Source organism: Acomys minous (genome assembly GCF_964271855.1).
Source record: "Acomys minous genome assembly, chromosome: 10".
NCBI classification, from domain to species: Eukaryota; Metazoa; Chordata; class Mammalia; order Rodentia; family Muridae; genus Acomys; species Acomys minous.
Window position 1 is genome coordinate 107923204 of NC_140491.1, and position 21519 is coordinate 107944722.

The 21519-nt window shown below is 36.8% G+C and overlaps 1 protein-coding gene across 1 annotated transcript in view; it reads right to left on the reverse strand.

Annotated features, from left to right (window-relative positions):
* Positions 1-21519, reverse strand: part of OLA1 (Obg like ATPase 1) — a 113375-nt gene that overhangs the window by 25084 nt on the left and 66772 nt on the right. The gene's annotated exons all lie outside the window — the stretch shown is intronic.

Consider the following 21519-nt stretch of genomic DNA (forward strand, 5'->3'; position numbering starts at 1 on the left):
TACCCATCTGCACATAGGATTATATTGCCTACTGACATCATAGATACTGCAGTTTGTAGAAATATATTCTATGTTTGCACGCAATGAAATTGCCTAGCTACACTTTCCCCATAATGTCTCCATTGCTATGCCACGCATGACTGTATATTTACACAGACTTGACAGAAACATTTCTTTTTAAAATTATTTTAAATTGAGGCAGAATTAACAAAGATTTAAAATGCAAATATCCTAGATGTTCAGTTTGATGAATTTTGTACATATGCATACACATAACTTGCCCCATAAGAAGCATACAGACTATTATATCTCTGCAGTAGCTTTTCTCCCCTGTCTGCAGCCAATCCCTGCCACTCTCTATGCTACTCTGTGTATTTTACTCTATGACATCTACAATACAAAGATCCCAGCATTTGGGCCAGCAAGATGGTCCCACAAGTAAAAGAACTTGCCACCAAGCCTGAGCCCGAGTTTGATTTGCAGAGCCCACATTTGAGGGGAGAAAAGCATCTTTTGCAAGTTGTCCTCTGACCCACACACGGCCCCTCCCACAAAACACAAACAAATAAACACATAAGTAAATGATTTTTTTTAGTTTTTATAAAATATGAAAAATAATTCCATCATTTTGTTTTATTTTTCTAGGCAGGGTTTCTCTGTGTAGCCCTGGCTGTCCTGGACTCACCGAGATTCTCCTGCCTCCTCTTCCCAAGTGCTGGGATTACAGGTATGTGCCATCACCAGCCAGCTGAGATCCCACACTTTATCTACCTGCTTTATTACTGTTAAGTACACGTGTTGTTCCCAGTCTGAGGATACTACAGTGAAGTTGCTGTTCATTGTCTTGAATAATAGAAACATGAAGTTCATCTGAACACACACTGAAGGTGCAGAGTTGCGAGTTACTGGACCACAGTGCAGATGCCTGCTTAATCGGAAAGAAACTGCCCACTTTCTAAAGTGGCTGTGAAGTTATTTATTCCCAACAATTCAGGACTGTTCTCACTGCACTGCCCTCAAAGACGAGCAGAACAAAATGTCGTGAAGTTCCTGAGTTTGATTTATTCTGAGACAGAGACAAGTATTAGATGCACTCTTGCATCCACAATAGACCTCTCCCAATCCCTAACCCCAGGTAAGAGTCAATGAGAAATTTTAATCACAATATACTTTCCATACTAGTCTTCATTTAAATATGGGAAACCTGTAGTAATAATAAAAATATACAACTGTACGATGACATTGATTTGAAAGAGAAGAACTGGTGGCTTCTTATCGTCATAGTTTAATAGAAATGTTATATTATTAGGTTGTTTAGAGAATATTGATTGGAGGGGAAGGCTTATACACGTTTACTGGAAATGCAATTTTAAAAGCAGATTTGGTTTTTGTTTGTTTTGTTTTTTGAAGAGAGTTCTTTGTGTAGCCCTGGCTGTCCTAGAACTAGCTCTGTAGATCAGGCTGATCTTGAACTCACAGAGATCCACTTGTCTCTGGCTTCCTCCTGAGTGCTGAGATTAAAGGCATGCACCCCACGCCCAGCTTCAAAAATAGTTTGTTTTTTTAAAAAAAGATTTATTTATTTATTACATATATAATATTCTGCCTGCATGTACATCTGCACACCTGAAGAGAGCACCAAATCTCATTATAGATGGTTGTGAGCCACCATATGGTTGCTGGGAATTGAACTCAGGACCTCTGGAAGAGCAGCTGGTGCTCTTAACCACTAAGCCATCTCTCCAGCCCCTAAAAGTAGATTAAAAAAAAAAAATCTATTTTGTCTTAATTCATGGGTGCAAAACCTACACACAGGGAAGACCAACTGTATACACAGTGTTTTCAAAGAGGAAGGAGAAATGAGGTGTAGTGTAAAAGACAAGTGAGGTTAAAACAAGTTGTTCCAAAAAGACTGGAAAAATAAGATCATGGTTACATGCTTCATGAAAAATCTACTAAGGCAGGAAAAACTGATGATTCCGAAAGAATGATTTTAGTAGATGAACGGAATTGTATCATCCCATGTAACAGAAAGGCTAGTTATAGCTAGTATTACTTGGAGCTAGCAAATCATTACAATGTTGCTGTTGTTGTTGTTTTACACATTATTAAATGACTTCTTAAAGAAAACAATAATTCATGCCGGTGAAACTACATGATCTTCACTCAAATTTCAGGACCTATGAATGAAAATTTATCAGAACACTGGTGTGCCTGCATGGCTACCTGATGTCTATTATTGCTTTAACTTTACAACGACAAAGTTGAGAAGCTGCAACAGAGACCACATGGCCCTCAAAGCTGAAAAGATTGACTCTCTGACTTGCTGTAGAGAGTGTGTGGCGGCCTTAAGAACAGAATTCACCTGTGTTCTAAGCCATAGATATATCTGAGCAGAACAGACTCCTCCGAGTCACCTCGATGCCATGCAATGAAGACTGAGAGCGAGTGTCGATGAGACGTCTGCATCACGCCCTTCCCCTTGAGGCTCAGGGGTCTATGAGGGCACCTAAGGAGCCAGACACAGCATGGCAGATACACATATGAACTCAGATTTTGACAGCATGCACAAGACCTCCACAAGCTGAAGACGGACAAAAATCCCAGCAGAGAAGAAGGGAGGTGGGCATAAAGCCTTACCCCTTACCCCAGCTGAGGAGCTACTGACATTTGACTACTGCCTGAGAAAGGGCGAGGAGAGCTTTCTTCAATGGAGTCACACGTGGTATATTGGCCACACTCCGGGCCAGGCCTCACATCCAGCAATATTTGGCCAATACAACAGGACTTGGTTTCTTCGCTGGGGTGAGAGGCGAGGGAGAGGAAGAGAGAACATGGTGTTGGGTGGTCAGGAAGGCGCAGGAAGCTTTGGGAGGAACTGGGAAAGGGAGGTGAATATGACCCAAGTCCAGTGTAGGAAATTCTCAAATAGCAAATAAAACATTACTTTTAAAAAGTGTTGAAATAAAATAAGTAAAAGACAATACATTTTTGGCTGAGTGCTGTGGCACATGCCTTTAGTTCCAGCACTTGGGGCAGAGGCAGAGGCATTGGTAGGTGGATATACATAGGGAATTCCAGGTCAGCCAAGTCACATAGCAAGAACTTGTCTCACAAAACAAAAACTAAACAAAATTCAACAGATTTTCAGTCATTCTTCATTCATTCCCTACTCACTGAGTCCATCACCAGGCACTGGAACTATAAAACAAATAAGCAATGCCCTACTCATGGAGACAGAAACAAGAGAACTAGGCAAGATCAGATTGCTGTGGTGAAGGTTCCAAAGAAAACAGACACGATACCATGATAGACAGGGAGCTGAGGGAGCGGCCCTGAACATCTCTTCTGAGGGGACACTGGGAGTCAGTGTTGTGGAGGACATGGCATTGCTAAAGCAGACAATTACATGTCCTGAGACATCCACAGACATGGTAGCCGACCAAGAGAAACGACACTGTGAGCAGCACATGCTCAGACTACTACCCCTGAGTTTTTCAGAGGTGTTTCCTACTACAAAGTACACAAAAGTGTAATTGTGATAGGTTCAAATGGTTCAGAAACAAAATAAGAGTAATAAAGAAAGCCCAGCATCTTGTCATCACTTAATTACTGAGCAACAGGACTGGTCCATTAAGGCACTTCCACTTATCCTGCATATATGGCAACAGCTTCTTTGTTTCCCTACAGTGGGAAAACAATGTGAAATGTAGGAGGATACTGGCAAATCGAACATGCCATGTAGTAGTCATTGCTTAAAAGTAAAATTAGGCTTTTCTTCTTTTATTCTACAAAAACAACATGATTAAATATAAGAATAACCATAAAAGGATAAATAAATAATTCTAGAAACAGTGTCCTTCCCTTGTGTTGCCACAGCCGCGTACACAGCTGGTGCAGCATCACGTGCCAGCTGGGGCTGCAAGAAGGATAAGCTGTACCTCTGCAACAAGAGCTGCTGTCATTTGGTCATTTGCAACATATGACAACATAACTTGAAAATAGAATCCATACATTTTGTAGATTGCCTCTGCAGTCTGTTCTATGTCTAAAAATAATTTTTGTTATCTTTATTTTAGAGTTCAAAGGACTTTCTACTTAAAATTTAAACAGGGTGGAGCAGCATGAAAATCAACTGTTCAGTAGTCTTTTAGACGTTTTAAAAATAACCAGGCAATGCTAGTTGGTTTCTCCTTATGAAATGTGAGAAAACATGATTTCCAACCCTTTGAAAGGCCAGATACAGGTCTATGAAGACGTAAGGTACAGTTCAATGTAATGATTCACAGTGTCTCTAATAGAAAGATTCAGCAGTTCGCAATCGAGACCTTTATTTCTTCTCTGAACAAATGATGCCTGAAATTTTTATTCTTGTTCTAATGGAATTTCAATGGCCTTCACTGCAAATCTACTGGAAATTTTTGCATATTAAGTGGAAAAAATTAAATGATGTTAACCACATTTTAATGTGATTAAGGCTGACAGGGTCATTATTTCTGCTAATCACTCAGTTTAAAAAGCTCAAACAAAACTTTATAACAGACAAGGTTTTTAATTTTATGTATATCTTTATTGAAATAAAAAAAACTGTAGAAGAAAGAAGAAAAAAAATCATAGAACACACAGTCCTTGAAGAAAGGAAAACCAATGAGCAGCTCTACAGTTTGCAGATGGGTTTCATTATACTTAATCTGGTGATGTAAAAACAAAAATGCAAAACAACCTCACGCCGCACATGCCCCTCTGCTCGCTTTCCTTTTAAACATGGAGTGGGTAAGAAATGCACTTTGTAGAATTGTGAGTTCTGTGTTTCCTATTTGCTGCTAAATGGAAACAAATATCGTTTTTTCTTCAGATCTTATAGCAAACTAAAAACAGAATTAATGCATAATACCGCCTCAAACAATTGTACATGTTCTGTATTCTATGTTAATCTATTCCATACATCCTGACTATTTCAGATATATAAAGATAAACTAAAAACCACTGATACAGATCTCCAGAAGGAGTGACACTAATTGCTATCAGCAGAGTAATAGGGATTTTAATGACCAACAGTAAGTGCAGATAATTTGTCTCTTCTATTTTCTGGTAGGAAATTTACTTTGCTTACTGGTCATTCTATACTAGAAGCCAAATATTAAATTAATCCTTAAAGTGCATGGGCACATGGAGTAACTTTGAGGTTCCACTTACAAAAGGCTACTTGTGACAGCACATCATAATATTCCGGAGAAAAATGAATAGGAGCTGAGCTCAAATAACTTAATCTGTATCTTCTCTAATTTTCAAGCACTTCAGTATTCTCTGTAAGAAGTAACCTGTAGCTAGAGCTATAACACACACAACCACACAAGACTGCACTGAATACCTCACTATGTCTTCTCTGTTGGCTGTAAACTGCTTAACCAATACTAGTTGCTCACTACTAACATGGTAATTTCTACAGATGGTCTGAGGACTATAACTCATTTTGACGTATGAATGCAATGTGAACAGCCTGATTGTAGGAGTTATAGTTTTTCCTGGAATAGAATTAGTTAGGTTTTAGAAGACTATGATGAGCAAATGGTTTTTTGAAAAGAAACCACACCTGGGGTTTATGCAGCCTAATTCATGTTGACTCACCTCAATCTAGTAAACTCAAAACAAACATCTCATACACAAAAAGAGTAGATATATTTTGCATTGTAGTTTCTTAAGGCAATACGAAACCATGATCATTTCAAATAACAAACTAGCAATTATAAAACTTCAGCTACAGGTGCAGTGCCTTATCAAAGACCGATAGTCCTTCCCACGGTAAATTACTCAATTGCATGCAAATAGAAAAATGAGTTTACCTCACTGATCACAATCTAAGCAGCTAACAAAAGCAGAGCACCTGGCCACAAGCAAGTCCTCTCAATGTACTTTATGCTAACGTCTGAAAAACTGCTGTTCTACTTTCATATGAAAAGCCAGAAGCAAACTACTCCTCAGAAGGAAGCTCAGGCTTCTGTGCAGAGAAAGTGATTAGAGTCTGAGTAGATTATATAAATAAGGAGAAAAGAATTCAACTTGAGTGCTGAATTGTGCCGTAATCCTTCTTGTCCACAGAAAGAATTAATATCGCTGAACTTTTTTTAGAGTGATGCTATGCACTGGTGCATCAACTAATAACCCTCCAGAATGTCTCTGCTCATCTAAGAAGAGTCCCTGCTGAATGTTCTAATGCATCTTATTGTGAGTCTTCAGCAAATAAAACTTCATGTATGAGCTCATGATGTGCTCTGCTGCCAGAAAGTCGCAGGCTCTGTGGGAAGCTCTTTATCTTCCCAGCAGTCAGTTCTCTGAGAACATCAGTGCAGCTACTGTAGTTACCTGTAGATTACTTGTATTTTCTCACATCTGTGTCCAGCAATCTAAACCATGATGATAAAGGGTCATTAGGTTTTGAGTGAGGAAGGGGGTGGACTAGACAATTTGCTCTGATAAGCTCCTTGTTGGGAGCTCCCGTTTAGAATGTGAAATGTCGGACATACACAGTTTTTACACTAAAAGGGAAAAGAATTTTACTTTTCTGCACAAACAATTAAAAACAAAGCAGTTTAATGCCTCATTATACTCTGCTGACTCTCATTTTACTTCGGTGCTTCACAATTATAAGCATTTAAGATAAATAATCTTCTGCTTTTAAAATGGACATCCATGCTCTATTAGCCACAAAGAATTCGGGTACAATTACTAAGACAACTGCTGTTGGGTGCACAGCAAAGCAATTTCCCACAGTGGGACTTACAGTTCAATTTACCAGTTGGGCAAATATTTTGTGCTCTGTAGTGGCCTAGAGAGTTAAAAGCCATAGGTAACGTCAAGAAGTGTTATACCTGGAGAAAAGTTTCTTCAATACAAATGGATGCTTCAGATTTCAAAGTATCAAGAATATTCTAAAAGCAACCCCCAAATTAGTATTACGAATTTCAAAAGTACCACAAAACACAACTGTTAGATAGAGTGTGTCTCACTTCTTTCTCACTACCCAAAACAAAGACTGAGAACTTAAAACTCACCAAGTGTAATGTTATTTTCCTATTTGCAATGGGTTCTAAATCATTCTGATACTTAATCACATTTTTATAGTCATCAGCTGATGTTACATTCTTGATTAGATTATGAAATAGGAATGCTAATTACTTAATTTTAAATGGTTTAGAATAATTATGTCAGATTACAGAAACACACATAAAAAGTTTGTTCTGGCGTCCTTTGGATAACTATGCATTGAGAGGTGAAAAGGAGACATACACTGCTGGATGAAGACAGTCTCTGCGGAGTCGTAACTTCCTTCACTACTAAGCACGCTGACTCTAGTGAACTATATGTCCTCTCCGGAAAGGATATTTTAAGAGAAAACAGTGACTGGTATAAATAAAATACTGCCCAGCCTCAAGGAACTACATTAAAATAACAAAAGTATGTGAATAAAAGCTTACAATATTTTTAAATGAAACATTAAGTAGTGACTTGGGGCTTTGGGGGGGTTAGTATAAAAATGGTATTTATTTGGATTGTTTGAAGGCTTTCCAGTATTGCTGGAGAAGAAAAATAAAAATGCTATTTTCAAGGTTATTTGCTACCATTAAACACAAGCAAGCAATATTTTCTAAGATTAAAAACAAACACAAACATTTAAAAACTCCTGCTCTGCCTTTAAATACACAAACTACAAAAGAATAAAAAACAACAACAAAAAACCCCAACTTCTCAACAAAGCTGTAGTACAGGGCGCTATGACCAGTATAGAGACATTTCCTAAAATAAAAGCGATCAGAAAACGTAACATTCTGGGACTTAACACCCTGAGGCAGTCTGAGAACACAAACCCATGGTGCTTTTAGTCATGCGCCGAGCCGCTGTAAACCTCAATCATTTCTCAAGACCTGGATGTGTCAGGAACTCTGACAATTATGACTGGAGCCAGGAAACTGTAGCACTGCAGAATGTCTTATGAATTTCTCCAGTTACTTTTTATAAATGCTGTCTTGGATGACAGCTTAATGTGTACCACATGAAATATTTATTCTTCTTCAGTGTCAGACTGTCTAGCCATCCCAGGGAATACAAAGAATGTCACTTATTAGGATAAAAGCACAAGGAAGGTAATCAAGGACACATGTAACATCAGCCAATCATGCCCCATTTCAACATCCTACTCCATTCATAACAGTTCAACAATTATTTGCTTGCTGATAACTTGCTTTCAGGCTGTTTGTGTTCCCCATAATGGTGGTTTGCATTTATTTTGCTCTTTAGAATTGGACACTTGCTGTGCCACATGTATTTGTCAAAACTTTATATCTTCTGTCAGAAATGGGTTAGAATATAAAATAATTTCTGTTTGTCAGGAACTACTAATACAACAATCAGTAACCCTTAATGTCAATAGGGCACTAAAATAAACTATAAAACTGCAAACCACAACTATTAAATATTTCATAGGGGAAAAAGTCCCTAAATGATACACTGTAAGAAAGCAAGTCTTCCTAGCAAAGCCATATGCACACCTCCTGCACATGGGTAAGAATGCTGACTAGCCTCGCTGTTCCTTTTGTTTCGCTTTCCCAAGCTTATAAACCTTACAAAATATTCTGTAGTCTCAAAGCTATATGTTCTAAGTGTCCAAGTAATAACAAGTCACAGTGAAATATAAATACTTGGCAATCCATACATATTTAAATTAATAACATGTAAAATAAAATACCCTAGCAATATAATAATCATACTTTGCATAATTAAAAGAACACATAATTCCTAAATCATCATCAGTTCAAAAGCTTTATTTACTCAGCTATGGCTTTGCATCTGTATTATAATAGTCTTTAAAAGCCCCTGATTCAGACAACCACATGTTATCTCTGAATATAGAAAAGAAAACAAATGGTTGCTATCACTTTATTCTCTTGTTCTGCTCTCTTTTGTCTCTGTTATAGATCTGGCCTGAATTAACTTAAAGTTCTACGATATAAGAGATCATTGTACAAACTGTTATATATAACTCTTTAAAATATATTTTTTTGGGGGGGAACTCATTTCCAAATGATGGAAGTATTCTTACAGATTTTTCTTTTCCAGTCTCTATTTAAGAATTGTCTTGTAATATAACTTGGTTATTTAATATATTAAGTGATTTACTTAAAGTTATACAGTACTATAACATAACTACTGACTAAAAATATACAGGGCAGGGATTCAAAACTTCATTTGGTTAAAAAGGTTTGGGACAAGTCTTAACCAGTGAAAGAGGAGACACAGCAAGATTTTCTAAGGGGCTACCAGTTCATCTAAGTCCTGAATGTCTACTGGACAGTAAGACACAGCTTAGTATTCTACATAAGCAAGAACTGGATTAAGATAATTTACTACATGATGACAAGCTCTGGGCACTAAGTAATTAGTCTACACACACACACACACACACACACACACACACACACACACACTTTTCTTATAGAATTAGAACAATTACATAAAATCACACTTAAAATGAACCTAGTTTCATCATAGAATAATCCAGCTTAGTATGTATGTACATAGCATTTTATTTAATCATCATTGATCAAACATTCTGACAGATGAAGAAACCAAGGTCTATAAGGAAGAAAATCAAATTGTATTGTCATGTCTTTCTAAATTTTGCAATTATTTCTATTCTTTGGCAGGTATTGAGTTTTTTAAAAATAATTTTCACTAGGAAATAAGCAACAAATAAATTCTTTTCATGCTTTTCACTGAATTAAAATGTGCTATAATGCAAAAACATTTTATACTTTCTCTTATGAGTTCAAACTAAAATAATTTTTCCAAATATTTAACTAGATTTCTTATTTTACTTCTCTAAGCCTTAAGTTGCCCTCACTAAACAGCCTATACTTTGTCTTCTGAGGCTGTTAGAAAGATTAAACACAACACAGAACAGATTTAAATGCCCCAAATCAGGTACATACCAAGCATTTAATTTATGATAGTTGTTTCTCCCAAAGATCTGTATGTATACACACGCACACATATATGTGTGTATATATATGTATACATATATGTACGCACACATGTAAAGCTCTTCATATTACACTGCTATGTACTAAAATAGTAATTCGCTAGAGCAGCACACAAATCATCCACTTGTACTTAGTAAAAGAGACACACAAACATAGACAGAGACTCCCATCTCTATTTTTAAAGCAGTTCTCAAAAGCAAACCCTTACTAATGCCCAGAATAGGAAAAATGGCCATCCCCAGGGAGAAGCAGGGCAACGGTTGGTTATCCAGCACCAAACAATCAGCTCAGAAAACATTCATAGAAGTTACATTATACAGACGGAACAGGCTGTATTTAGGAATGTACACACGTACACACGTACACACACACGTATGTAACAATTAATAAAAAAGGAAAAAATGAGGCCATGATTTAAAAGAGAGCAAGGAGGGATATATGGGAAAATCTGAAAGGAGGAAAGGGTAAATGATGTAATTATATCATAATCTCAAAAATAAAATATAAAAACAAATCCTTACTATTGAAAATGTAATGAATATAGTAAATTAGCATGTGGTTAAAACACATGTGGGCGTGGAGTGTAGTTTAGTGGTAGAGGACTTGTTAGCACCCCTGAGGCCTCAGTTTGCTCCCCAACAACAGAAGTCAAACAAACAAACTGGTGTTTGGAAAAGTAGCTGTCCTTTTTAAAAAAAAGATTTATTTATTTATTGTGTATCAGTGTTTGGTTTGCCTGTACATCCGTGCACCATGCTTACGTCTGGTGTTCACAGAGCTCAGGAGTGAACACTGGACACCCTGGGACTGGACTCACAGACAATTATAAGCTGCCATGTCACTTAGGTGCTAGGAACTGAACTCAGGTCCTCTGCAAGAGCAGTAAGTACTCTTAACCACTGAGCCAACTTTAAAGCCTCAAAGCTGATGTCTTAAAAAGCAAGTAAATATATATTTCCTATGTAAAAACAGATAAAGTATTTTAACGGTGGTCCCTATAAAGGCTGTTAAATTGAGAAAGAGTTTCAGAGTTAAGTCCATAAATATAAAGATACATTTTTATGTTAGTTTCAGTTGGCATTCCCGAATTATATGATGGTACATTTTTAATCTAAAAATTTTCAAATATAAAATTTATGTGTATGTGTACCTCTGTGTGTATATATATCATGTATGTGCAGATGCCCACAAAAGCAAAAAGAAGAAGAAGGCGGCATTGCGGCTCCTGGATCTGGAGTATAAATGGTTGTAAACCAGGAGACATGGGAGCTGGGAACTGTATGTGAGACCCCTGGAGAAGAGCAAGTGCTCTTAACTGCTGAGCCACGTCTCCAGCCCTCAACTGTATGTATAACATGTGAACTGTTTAAGAAAAATAAAGCTTTCCTGACAAAACATGTAGTAGAGGAATGTGCGTGGCACGTGATCTATTTCTTAGGCCCTGTGACCTGAAGCTGATGCTGGATGACACAGCAGTGACAAGCACAAGTGAGCTGCGCAGATGAATGGTTTAGGCATCAAGCCTGACTTGCTTGCTAGCTACCAACTCTAGTCATCGACCTCAATCTCCTATGCACGCTTTTCCTTCTTCCAAAGGTGAGTGGCAACAGTACCTGCTGCATGAGGTTGTTGGGGCGCAAATGCAAGTGGTACACAGTTAAGTGTACTCTGGAAAGACATCCACACCCAGTCCAACATTAGGCATACAAATTATTTGCCACAACTCTATATTTTGTGGTATTTTTCTCCTTTTTAAACAACTTGCTCAATCTGGCAGCAAAGAATTGTTTTTAACAATGGTTTGCTTTTTTTTTTTTAAGGGTCAAATGTTTGCTTTTTAAAGTGATTTAGAAAGCATTTCCTCATAAAAAACATTACAGAAGCTTATCTAACTTGCAATGTTGTCGAAATAGAGCAGACATACTTTGGTATATGTGCCCATTATTAACATCAGTTTTTTTTTTCTGTTATAAAATATGCTCATCTCAACATAGAAAAGCTAGCCTTTTATATTTTGGGAAAGTCTATACTGTGGCAATACCAATTATTTTAGATTTGGCAATTTTATATGCTCTCTAATTTTTAGTAGTGCCCATAGAATTTTCTGTACCCAAACTTTATAATACATGCTTAAGAATGGATGCTAAAATATACTGCTATTGTCTCTTAACAGTAAGGTATTATATAACTAATAACATTACAAGACAAGGCAAAACCAACAGCAAGAGAGGTATATTCTAAGAGCAGCACACAGTTCTCAGGTTTGTGGAAATTCATAATATATCCTGTAGTTGCCATTTGGTTTCCAGGCATCACACATGAAACAGGCATAAATATTCAAATCAGCTGGATCTATTTTGTCACACACATACTCAAGTATTTGGGCATATTCTGTAATCTCTCCAACTGTCCTATCTGTAAAATGTGCATGATATTATTATTTACATAAGCTTCACAATTTTTTTATTAACGTCTTAGCAATTTCTAAGCTTGAAGTGCCCGTCACACAGCAGGAAGTTAAAGATGATCTACTGAGTGCCTTTTGGTTTGGATTAGGAAAAGCTAGCCAATGACATTAAATGTAGAAAAAAAACCCAAAGAAATAAATTTTAGAATGCCTATGTTTAAAATGTATTGAATTTCAGTATCTTTAAATAAGATTCCCTACGTTCTTTTTAAGTAGTTTCTTGATGCTTCATCACGTAATAAAATCCAGTCTCACCATGGCTGTACTGACCACTGTCTCCCACTCAACCTCCTTGTCTTTAATTTGCCCCTGTGCTGACTCCACCCATTGTCTCTTCCTGGTCCGATTCTCAGTGTGCCCCTTACTTCATGAGGCCTTCCCTACCTACCTTAGGTAAAGTGGCATCGCTTATCTGCTTTGCTTTTATTCAATATTCTAATGATTTTTTGACATTATGCTTAAGGTCTTGTTGGATGTCACTAACCCTGAGACAATACCCTTATGGGAACAAGGGGCCTTTCTGTTCATAGACTACACTGGTTTAAGACACACAGAATTACTTGCTTAGAGAAGGAGTTGGAGTTACAAGTAGTTGGGGGCCTCCCTCATTAGGGACTGAACTCTGACCCTCTGGAAAAGCACCAAACACTCTAAACCACTGAGCCATCTCTCCACTTTCCTACATATTCTTTTTTTTCTTTTGGTTTTTGGTTTTTTGAGACAGGGTTTTTCTGTGTAGCCCTGGCTGGGCTGGACTCACTTTGTAGACCAGGCTGGCCTCAAACTCACAGAGATCCACCAGCCTCTGCCTCCCGAGTGCTGGGATTAAAGGCGTGAGCCACCACCGCCCGGCTCCTACATATTCTTAATGATACTTTTTATGAAATTAATTTTCTTGCTACCATAAGGCATCTTTAAAAAGACAGACTGGATACCTGTATGAAGTCCCAACTATAAATAAAGGTGTACTCAGGGTTTATATGTCAGTTCTCTCAGGACATATTTTGAGCAGGAAAACTGGCAATAAAACGGTCACAGAACTGCTCAGGCAGCAAACTGTCATCTTCTCACTTTGAAAGCTGCTAACCTGCACTTCCTGTCTACTCAGATAATTAATTTTATTCCTTCTCAAATCTCCGATGGGGTTAAAGACCAGATAGTTTAGTTTTACAGTTAAGCTTAGTTGTTTAGGGGTTAAGATGTTTTTAGGTATAGATAGATGTTTTAAATTGATAAAGATGAGATATGATAGAAACTGATTTACATTCAGAATTTTAGATGCACCGAAATAGGAAAGATGTTTTCTTCAAAGTTGCCAAATACAAACAGCCAAAACACTACGAATGTAACATTTATATAATTCCTGATGGTTTCCTAGCTCTTCTTGCTGTAGGTAGTTTACTGTATATATGTGTAATAATATAAATGTATATGTAAAAAAAAGAAAATCAATTATTAAAAAATTTCTCTATAAAAAGAAAGGAAAGAAAAAAGTATAAAATAAAATGGTCACAAATATCAAAGTATATGTCAACTAAATTGAACTATCTGCTACAGTGTGAATTAAATAAGCCTTTATGGTATATATCATAAGATTAATGTTTGTAATGGGAAGATGCTTTCTTGGAAACTTAAAAGTAAGAGAACACAACAGTTTAGGTAGTAGCACCAGTCTCAAATAATAGATATGCCAATTCTACAAGTATATTTTATTTTCACATACACACATTCCCCCAATTCTAGCACAATCAACCGCGGCCCACTTTCCGGGGAGATGAGAAGACACAGGTAAGATGTAGGGAAACCTTCTTATTTTCCAAAACTGAGATAGGGAGAATGAGATTCTAGTGGAAAAGTAAGATCTTATTTCCAATCTGGCTAGAAAAGATGCTTCTAAGTTGGGTGTTCAGCCTGCAGAGCATTCCATTAAGTTCCATTTGGGGAATTTTTTACAAACCAGAATGTGAAAATTAAGACTACTGGGTATCTGCATGAGTATCTTTTATTTTGTAAATTTACAGTATTTCATTTTAAAATCATAAAATTCAGTGGCTATAAGGCTTAGTGATAGAGCACATGCTAAGCAAAAGTGAAAGAAAATAGAAAATTCTAGCATGGGAAGGCCTGGCACAAGGGACAAGCCCCTTCACTCACCACTCTACGGTTGATACCTTCATTCTTTACTCTCACTATAAACACACACCACAAACATATGCAGAAAAACTAATGGAGATCTTTCTAAAGGGCTTTAAAAAGAACAAATTTCTAATTTGCTTATAAAAACAATGCTATGACAGTTTCAAAAATTATAGGAATGGAAGCCATGCAGCATCAATAAATCATCTAAAGTACAAACAGTAACACTCAGGGCATGGGGATGACTCGGCCGTCAAGGGAGCTCAGGGAGCTAGTGAGCTACAGTGGCACGGCATACATTTTGCTTCTTTACTCATCCAACAGAAAAACAAAGAACAAAAAAACCCTAAGGAACATATCCAGTATCTACAAGATAATTAATTCAGGACAAACAAATCCTTTTTCCTGTTACTACAAGATTACTTTTGAGCTATGATAATTAAGCTTGGGGAATTCTGTTTATATAGAATACATTTTATATGAACAATCAGATGAACTGCTCTCTATAGGAAAGCTTATGTAATTTGCCTGAGTTAAAAAAACAACCAAGCAACCAAACAGAACCCAACCCTACACAACAACCACAACCACAACAAACTACTGAGTAGTTGTTATATTAGTATCTCAATTTCCTTTTTCATTTTTCTTACTCTTGAGACAGTCTCCCTGTGTTGCCTGGCTGGCCTTTAACACAGAGATCCACCTGCTTGTCTCCCTAGTGCTGGCATTACAGGTGTCTGGCACCTGTTTTGTTTTTGGTTTTTAAAAATAAACCAAACTTCTTGGTAACAGCTACTCCCTTGTTTACAATTAAAGCGTATTTTCAGACTTTCTGAGAGTCCATTTTTCTTACTAAACAATATTATTAATGATATCCAGCATTTTGGGTTAGCCTTCCAAAGTCTGGTGAACTCTAAATGTCAGCTCTGTGTCTAGAGACCATGTAGCCCAGGGCCAGGGTCAGAGGAAGGAATACTTTGTCCTTCACTGTACAGACAGGGCATAATGGACAAAACACTGACAGAGTTTATCTTAGCTTTGCCCTTTGTCTTGTCCCAGGCAAAAACGTATACTGTATAAGACGCCATTCTATCTACAGAAGGCCATGCCTCAATTCTAATGTCTTATATTTTCTCAACTGTCTACCAACTGCTAGTCATATTCTTTTATTATTATTATTATTATTATTATTATTATTATTATTATTATTATTATTATTATTATTAATGTGCATGGGGTTTTGCCTGTGTGCATATATGTACCATGTGCATGCCTGTTGCAACAGAGGCCAAAAGAATGTTGTGCCCCCTGGGTATGGAGCTACAGATGGTCATAAGCCACCACATGGGTACCAGGAACGAACTCCAGGGCCTCTGAAAAGCAGTCAGTGCTCTCAAGCACCGAGTCAGCTCTCTTGTCACGTCAATTCCCATTCTTGATTATAACTCATCTTAACTCATCCTTTTGGAAACAAAGTCAGATCTGAGGTCATTGATCTCTGACACACAGGCTTTTAAGGAGTTTATCTTGAATTATTCTTTAGAGCAGGAACAAGGCATCAGAGAAATTCTTCATGAACATGAATCATTGGTAATTTGAAGAACACTGCAGAATTAATAACACGACTATTTCATTTTCAAGCTCACAGGTATTGTGTCCATGTATGACAATGGTTCTCAACCTTTGGGTTGTGACCCCTTTGGGGGTTGAATGATCCTTTCACAGAGGTCACCTACGACCATCAGAAAACACAGCTATATACATTATGATTCATAACAGTAGCAAAATTACAGTTATGAAGAAGCAACGAAATAATGTTATGGTTAAGGGTCACCACAACATGATGAACGGTATTAAAGGCACAGTGTTAGGAAAATTGAGAACCATTGGTGTATGATGAAATGCACATTTATTTAAACCATTTGAGGGAATTCTATATAACACTTGCTGTCTTTAAAAAGAGCTTAAACCTTTTAGTTTCTTAAAGCTAGAAAAAATTAAGAAATGTTTCCTGTTTATATAGAAAAAGCTAATCCTATACATTTGATGAATTTGTCACTCAGAAATCACTGTTAGTAGACGGTGCTTATGAAAATTACAACTGATGCTCCCAATGTACTGTTTTTTTTTTAAATTAATGACTATCCCACAAATAGAAATTATTAGCCATAGATCATATTGAACAAAATACAGACAGGCTTCCACATATGCATTTATTGTGGGAAAGTATCCTTCTCTTTATATAGAAAGATACATATCTATAATTATTGGTTTGATGATGTGTGCTAGTATACTGGTGCCTCTTGAAAAGAATTTGAAATTGCTAAAAGAACAACCAAAAAACATTTAATGAAAACTGAAGAGAAGTTTGGCTCACCCATACACAGTTCCTGTGCTTGAGAGGCTGGGGCAAGAGGACTGCTTCAAGTTTAAGGTTGATTTAGGCTTCATAAAACAACAACAACACCCCCAAACAAAACAAAAACAGAAATTCACAAATATTATTATACAAAAACTATATTAAAATGCAAAAACATGTGTGAAAAAAATAATTCAGAGCTGGTGAGATGGCTCAGTGGGTAAAGGCACTTGCCACCAGACGTGCTACCCTGAATTCTATCATAGGGTCCACACCGTGGGGGAGAGAAGCGACTCTCCAACCTGCCCTGCGACGGCCACAAGTGTGCCTGGCACCCATCATGTACATATATATGCAAATAAACAAATAAAGCTTACATTAAAAATAATTTAGTAAAGAAAAGAGTAAGTCTATTTCATAATTTCCCCCTATACCGGTCACGTAATATATGTATCAATCTGAAGTTAGTTTTGGATATGTACACAAATATGAAAAACTAACAAACACAGAAAGCTGGGCAGAAAGCTGGGCAGAATAAAACCTTGATCAAGACAGGTGTGGTAGCACACACCTTTAATCAGAAATAGGTGGATCTCTGAGTTTGAGGCCAGCTTGGCTCACAACCAAGTTCCAGGACAGTCAAGCTACACAGAGAAACCCTGTCATAAAACATCAAAAATGAAAACACAAAACAAAACAAAAACCAAAAGCTTGAATCATACTATAAGGATTAATAATAAAATTTCTGTTGAGTTTAAAATTTATTTGGTGAACTTGACATAGTCCATGATTGTTCTAAAACTTGAAAGATTTCCAAATATTTGTCTATGAATCTTGAAGCAACTCCATCATTTAAAATGACTCACTTAGCCAGGTGCAGTGATGCACAGCTGTAATCCCAGAGGCAGGTGGATTGCTGTGAGTTCGAGGCCAGCCTGGTCTACAAAGCAAGTCCAGGACAAGCAAGGCTACACAGAGAAACCCTGTCTTGGAAAAGCAAAAACTAAAATAAAATAAAATGACTCACTTATTAACCAAGATGTATGTAAGAAGTGTATACGTTTTAAATTTTATTTGTATTTCTAAATGATTATCTATGTAGTACAAATAAACAGCAAAACCCAACTATCCTTATTAATAGTTTAAAGAAAGGTAAAGACAAGAGCATACATGAGTGAAACATAACTGGCAGTTCTTAGAAGTAAAAAGTATCTAAAATTAGTTTGTTCTACTGGTTCCATAATTGGATAGCATATATTACTAACAGAGCAGCAAAAGTGCAAAGATTGAAATTTAAACCTCCAATTAAGCAGTGGTTTGACAGTTTGAATGTCCCATACCTGCTGACACCATGACTCACTAGGCAATCTAAAATGAAAATTAACACTGTGTATAATCTTACTTGTAACAACTGATCATGTTTAGAAAATGAAGTGTTAAAAAATCATAAGCTACCACCAAAAATCAACAAAAATTTCTACATAGTTTTATTCATTCATTTGTAATAATAACATGAGTGGCTTTTGTAGATTCTCTCACAGTATCTTGATTACTGCCATCTAATCATAACTCAACTGCAGCCAACCTAGCTGGCGCATCAGCTTCTCTTCAGGACCCAGGGCTTAGTCACCCATGAATGAACTACTGAACTCAGCCCTGGTAACATGGTGGAAGCGTGGACTCACTCCAGCTTTGATCTTTGAAAAAGTCAGTATGCTCTAGTGTACAACAGCCGTAGCTATCACACTGCTTCTTTTTAAAAAATATTTTATATTTTTACATTTATATTATTACACACATGTAAAATAAACTACACACAGCAAGAACCACAAAATAATCAGAAATTATATTAATATTATATTCATAATGTTTTGGCTATTTGTCTGTTTGTATTTGGCAACCTCAAAGAAAACGAATTTCCTATCTTGGTGAATCTAAAATTCTGAATGTAAATCACTATCTATCATACCTCATCTCTATCAACTTTCAAAAACAAAAATTTAAAGTGAATTTTAGCCAGTAGCCAAAGCGTTTATCACTCTAGAAATGTGAACTGAAGAAAACAGTCTTCCTCTTGGGATCACAGACCTTTTCTCATCTTTTCTAACCACTGAAAATAGTTTCTACAATCAGGATAAAACACAGGAGGGAGGGAGGGAGGGAGGGAGGGAGGGAGGGAGGGTGCGTGTGTGTGTGTGTGTGTGTGTGTGTGTGTGTGTGTGTGTGTGTGTAACTTTCCTTTTGGTGCTGGAGACTAAATCTAGGACCCTGTACATGTTAGGCAAATACTTTACCACCTTGCAGTTCCCAGCCTTTGTGAGCGTATTTATTACTGCTTCCTGCATTAGTCCTAATTTGCTACATGTTAACCTTAAAACAAAACAAAAACAAAATTTGGGAGTGGGCATGAGAGATGGAGGAGCAACTGATGCAAATAGGGCTTAGATACAAACATTACCAAAATCTAAGATGCTAACAGAAGCAAATGGATTTAGAAGTTAAAATGATTTTTAACTATTTACATCTGCTTGCAGTATAAATGATGAAAACCTAGTGTTCACATCCTTCATAATAAAAATTCATTCTGTACTTTAATATGAAGGCTATGTTATACACGCAGAGGGTTTAAAGCCGCAGCAGAGTGGCTCAAGGAGGGAAAGGGCAATCTTTCTGGCTCCAGTAGATGCCAGTCCCTATCACACAGTGTTTCCCACTCATAAATACATGACAAATACTTCCTCAATCATGTTTTACGAGCAGGGATGCACAGGGGGTAGTCAATGGCTAGCTTGAGGGAAAATAGGAACAGCAGGCGGCAGAAACTGTACAGAAAATGGCTATGTGGTAAATTCTCTTCTGGAACATCACTCAGTTACCCAGTCTTTGATCTTTCAGCTACAATTACACTAACTTCCACAAGATCTGGACACCTCCCCCAACACACACATCCTAATCTCAGACCAGATCATTAGCTATACGTACAATCTACAAAAATTTGGTTTTATAAAATAGAACCATTCGTACATCTATGTTGTTACAAATTAAAATTTGTTATTTAGACAAGAGTAGTTTCAATGGGCTATAACCATATCATCATCACAACTGGTCTCACAAAAACATGGGGTGTCTGGCGACAGCTAAATCACAGACTGGCGTCTCCTGAGCAGTCTGTGTAGCATTAGGGTCTGGGAAATGGTATTTACTATACAATTAGAGCCAGGGAGCTCTACCTGTAATCATCGAAATACAGGTGTGAGAAGCCCCTTTGGGCAAGGAAACCGACTCATCCCTTTTTCATGTAAACTTTGATGTCTGTATTGTTTTACCCAGCCTCAGGAAAACCTACCATCCAGACTTCCACAAGAAGATTTATTAACTCAAGTCAAATAATACATTTTTAAATTCCTTCTTAAAGCAAACAATTTTTTGACACATTACTCATCAAATTTATTAGAGTTTGAAACAATACGGAACTGATTATAATTTAAACTTATTACTTTTTGGAGGACAATGACCAGTCTGAACTACATTTTTAGGTTAAATTTGTCCTTTCTAGAACATTGCCAATAAAGAGGTTAAACACAGCTTCTTATCAGGGACACAAAATGTCTTACAGTAATATCAACAGGGCATTTTTAGTTGCAGTAATTTCACAGAATTTATTCTAATGATTTATTGGAGTTAACCATCTGACATTAATTATTGTTTTGGCTTCCAGTCTATGAATGTTTATTTTTCAGTTTAAAGCCTTCTCACTCTTTGATATCATATGGAAATGAGAATTTTTAATGGAAAATTGAAACCATGTGCATCTAAGTACTTAATGAAGTACAGGGAGAAACCGACAATATATTTTAGGAGAATTCAGATCTTTTTCTTTGTATAGTTTTGATTTATTTCTATGACTCAATAGTATAAAATGCTGAGGGTCTAGTGAGGCAAGTCAAAGTGAGCACTATGCCAAATGTCTCCATGCCCACATGAACACAAGAATTCTCCTTGAATTTTTAAGGAAGGGGAACAAATCTTGCACATTTCAGTTACTTATCAGAATGGCAACATATAAATGCAGTGTTTACCTTGATACACTTTGGAAGTTTCAAGCCAGTATCTGGACTTTTTCCACACTCAGGTTTTTCTTTTTTAATTATTCAATCTGTATTTTTAAATTTATGTCTAGCTGCGACCCCTAGTAGAGGCTTTAAGGTCACCTGCCAAATCAATGTGACTTCAAATTCTCAGCAGAAAACACTTTATTGGTCCAAACACATTTTACTCTTAAAGAACTTAAATTTGATAAGCAAATTATGTATGACTCAAAATGTCCCAATTTTCAGTTTTGTAATGTTCTCTTAGTGTAGATCATTTAAGAGACTCATCTTTAAATGTAACATGAGGTAAAACTTCTTGTTTTTAACATTTTATAAGGAAAAGATATTAAAATCAAACACATTATGCACACATACCTCTATGCTTTGTGTTAGAGATATGTATGTGGGTATATCCAAAGAAGAAAAACT